Source organism: Parus major, chromosome 2 (assembly GCF_001522545.3).
Source record: "Parus major isolate Abel chromosome 2, Parus_major1.1, whole genome shotgun sequence".
Lineage (NCBI taxonomy): Eukaryota > Metazoa > Chordata > Aves > Passeriformes > Paridae > Parus > Parus major.
The window spans coordinates 39,174,990-39,179,689 of record NC_031769.1 but is presented as its reverse complement, the minus strand read 5'-3'; positions in this window follow the sequence as shown (position 1 = coordinate 39,179,689).

Here is a 4,700-nt window from a genome sequence, read left to right as displayed (position 1 = left end):
GACCCTGTTGTTCATGTGCCTTATGAGATGGTTTTCATTTGCACAATTGTTTCAGGTTTTTTGGGTTTCATTTATTTTTTTTTCACAGGATTACTAATACTGCATTCATCACAGAAAATATGACAGCATTTCCTTAATTAACAACTTCTAGGTGTTTTGTTTTAAATGTGCAGACTTAGGATGTATTTATTATTCACTGCACTGGAGTGATGCTATTGTTTTTCTCTTGCTTTTTACTAACATTCAAGTTTATAGGTCTGTTTCTTTCATAAGCACTGACTTTCATACTAGTTTTCACAAGCATGGAAGGGGGATTTGTCTTTTTGCAGATAGCTAGCCAAACAATGTCAAGTTTCAACTGATCTTCAGTACTCAATTTTAGATACCTCAACTGGTAATTTTTTTATGTTCTAAGTATTCTATGACACTAGTCTTCAAAATGTAACATCATCTGGCTTTCTTTGCAAATATCTTTGGCTTTTTTTCAGTCTGAACCTGGCAAACAGGTATTTGGGCTGTAAAGAATACACTACCATTTAGTAGAGCACATGGGAAAAAGTTTAATTTTTAAAATGTGATATAGAAACTGCATTGTCAACAGTCCTGATACTCTTCAGTTTTCTTCTATACTCCTCCTAGCAGAGAATTTTCCTTCCCTAGACCCCTTTTTTTAAGAGCATTAGGTCAGAATGCTTCTTTCTTCTTTTGTAGCTCTAGTTTGTGTATTTGTTTCCTCACTTCTTCTTTCCCTCGCACCCCATTTAACATCTGGTACTTACCTTTCTGATCCCTGAGAAATCAGGTTTAATTTCTCCCCAGATTTACTTCACTTCTTTGCTTGAAGCCAGTCTTCTCAACCTACCCAGCTGTTTCTCTTGCCTGTCTCCTTCTGTACATGTGACTGTTTGCACTAGTATTTGTGCCTTCTTGCCCTTACTCCTTTTGTTTGACTTTTGCTCCTCCTATTTGTCCTAGGCCAGCTAGAGGACCTGGTGTTTGCATACGGCTTCTCTCTCCCTCTCACACTATTTCTTTAATTTTGTTTTCTTCTGCCAGCATCAGATGCTCTAATGAGAAAGAGGGGGCAGGTCCCTTATCTTCTTCTCCCTTCATCTCCTTTTATTTTTGTATCGATGATTCTGATGAAATTCTATCTTAGCCATGGAAATGGTCTGCTTTGTCTTGAAAGAAAAGGTTACAAGGACCATGGAATACTGACTCCTGGCATTTTCCTCCTTTGCCATTCTTAGGCAAACCCCTTCTTGTGATTACCTGCACCAGGTATCCAGCACCACAAAAGCTGACAATGTTTTCACCAGTAATATTGTGACAGCCTGTAGGAACAGCCAGTATTAATAGATAAAAGCCTTGAGAGAGAATCTACTTTGGTAGAATTAATGGCTGTTCCAATTATCCCATCAAACATCATCTTTTCATCCCTTTTGTGAAATCTGTGGTAAGTTCCTGTTGGAGGTCCTACTTGCCAGAGCAGCTGATGACTGGAGTGGATCTGATGCTGGTGTCAGGCTGGGTAGAAGGTGCTCTTATCAGCCTCCAACTTCTTTCCTTTGAGTCCTTTAAGCACCTGGTAGCTGGCAAGAAATTAAACAACAGGAGAATAATGTGCAAAGCTGACTCTTATGGCAGTGCCCTAAGGAGACAGGCAATTTCCTAATCAGAAATCTGGCTTATCCAACAATTTTTGCATCTTCCATCTATGTGCAAGAATGTGTTTGGGGGTGGGGCGAAGGAAAAGGAGGACGAGGAGTGGAGGAAAAGCACCATCAGGCCACTCTTAGTGGACCAGGTACAGTATCTTATTAAAGATACTGATGATCTCTTCAGGGCCACACAAGCCCTACTCATCTCCTTTCACATGTCATCTGGTGTGTCAGTGACAGTTGCACTCATATTCATATGCACAAAGCTGGCTTGCTTCTATTTCGATAATGACTTTGGGGAGGTTTGGTAAGTGTTTTGAAGTTCTGGTCAGCTTGCTGTGAACAGTGGAATCACTTTCTTTTCACTCAGGCAGCATGACATGGGGAAGCTAAGTTGGCCTTTTCTGCTATAGTTATACATAGGGTGACCAGACAGAATGCAGTGAGCAAACAAGTTTTTCAGCTCAGCAAATGACTGTGTGTTCATCCGGAGATGTTGTTCTCATCAGACTGCCAAAGGAAGTAAGGTGAATGAATGCTGGGCCCTACTGCCCTACTGAACCTTGATTTGTCCATTGGGTATTTTCTGATGGCAGTGAAAAAAGTGCTAGAGCATCTTGTCAGAGATCCCTTCTCACAGATCAAGGGGAAAGGAACATAATTTTATGCAAAACTTAACTGGCATTCATGTCCGTAGGTTCCTTTTTGAAGGACCAAACATTTTTCTCACGCTAACTGAAGTTACTGAAGTTCAGTTCACTTTATGGGGAGTCCTGTTTTAGATATTACTGTTCTCTGGGCTGAATCCCCAGAGAATGGAGAAGTTCAGTGCTTGTGAAGATGGGTTGTGTTCATCCCAATATCAAGGGAGGACTGCTGCAGTCTGCCTCCCAAGACATGCTTAGCACCAATTATGTGGGACCTGAAGCTACAGTCCATCCCTGTTATACTCTTGCTGTTTTGTAGCAGACTGTTTTCAATGGTTTATCTGGGCTGAAACTCTGCCAGTACTGTTCCTGGAAAAGGAAGGGATGGAATAGGTCAGTTATACTGCAGGTGTTATCAAGGCTCATTATATCAAGGTTATTATTTCTGTGGTGGTTGTGCACAGTGCTTTATTATCCATTAAAACTCATCTGAGACCTGACCAGGTCATAATCTTTGATTGAAGAAAGTGTTAAGACTGCTTCTTATTCAATCAGTTCTGCACAGCTTGCCTTATTTCATCTCCTCAGTGCAACTAGGGAGGTGTAGTTTACACTAATGATACATTCCTCAAAGTGCAGGTTCTAGTGACCCGATGTAAGCCCACGCCAAATCCTTCATTTAAAACCTCCCTCCAGGTTGTATGGGTCCTGGCCAGGACTGCAAGGATTGCATCTGTGCCCAGTGCCATCCAATGGTGGGTGCACCTGCTATTCCCTTCAGGGCACTTGCTGCTGTTCAGAGAAATGGTGAACTAATTTTGTTTTGATCTGGCTCTGCCAGCACCTTTCCTGAAAAGCACAGAGAGGGTTACTGGTCACCAATCTGCTCTTCCTCTCCAGGCTCGGGCAAATGTCCGGAGCCTTTTGCTCTCCTGTGGCCAGCCTCCAAAGCAGGCCAGTGTTTGAGGCTGTGCTAAGCCTCCTGCTGGTAGGCAGTGCCAGAGGCCTGCTTTGCCTCCACAGCCAGGTTTATATTTTTGTCTGTGGGCTCTGCACAGCCTCCTTTTATAGTGTTCTTAGTTCAGCACGGGATTTGTTGATGCACGCATTCCTTTCATTTGCTGCTTCCAAAACTGCTGATAAGACCAGAAGCTCTTCTGTCTCCATTTGAGAGGGCTTGTTTGAGACCCAGTCCAACTGAGATGCCCTCGCCTTGCTTTGTCTTGACCGTGCTGTATCTGTGTCAGTCAGCCTGCCTTCACTTTTACACTCCTGTGATTCTGGCCTGATCCTGAAACCGCTGTGCCTCTCACCAAGTGACTCTAGACTTTTTGCTTCTTTCAGAAGTCAAGCTGGGACTGGCCCTGTTGCAAGTGAAGCCACTGCTATTTTCTTCCTGACACTTTCCAGCCATTCAGAGTTCCAACACTGTATGTAACAAATGCTAAGCCCAAAGCATCCTGAAAGTGATCCAGGGAACTGGCTGTATTGTACATGTGGCGCTTTGTGGCCTCTCTGCTCTGCTGGTGTCCATCAGCTCCCCATGTTTATGTTAGAGCTTCAGTGACAGCTGAGTCCAGAAGCTGTGAACAAATAAAGACTTTTCTCCTCAGGCCAGGCAGTGTCAGGGTGGAAAAAGGAGCCACAGTATGCAATCCCCTCTAAAGTGTAGTGAGAGTAGGTGGAAGGTAGAGCCCCAGGGCAATGTGAACATGTAGCCAAGAACAGGAAGCATGAAGGCATGGTTCACCTGCTGTATGTGGATGCTCAGCCCCATCATCAAAAGGTGTTTCACAACTGAAAGAGCCTAAGGAGGTTGTAATTTTTGCAGAGGGAGACGAGGCAAAGTTATCTCTACTAGACAAGTGTTAACAGCTGTTTCTAAAAACTTTCACTGGAGCAAAGCTTTACAGGAGCAGCCAGAAGTACAGCTTTGACACTGCTCCCTCCCACCCCCCCAGCCTTTTGAATAAAGGATAGTTGGACTATTTATGCAAGGGCAAATAACATTATTTTTGGATATGACTGAATTATTTTAGTTACTTTTTTCCAGAAGGAAAAAAAAAAAAAAAAAAAAAATCAGCCCGAGGCAGACACCTGGCATGGAAAATTTCAGCTTGCGTGGTAAGAGTCTGGCAGAAGTTACCGGCAAGTGCAAAGGGTGTCAAAAAAACCCCAAAAAACCAAAAAAAAAAAAACCAGAAAGAAAGAAAGAAAGGCAAGCATCAAGCAGCCGTAGTCACCGGCAGTGCTGGGAGCTCCCTGTCCTCCGGGGTTCCCGGTCCCGCCGGGAGCTGATCCCTTGTGTCCGGCGGCGCTCCCGGGCGGAGGCGTGGGAAGCCGGGCCCGCACGCGGCTCCGCGTGGGAGCGAGCGCCGCCCCCGCGCCCCGC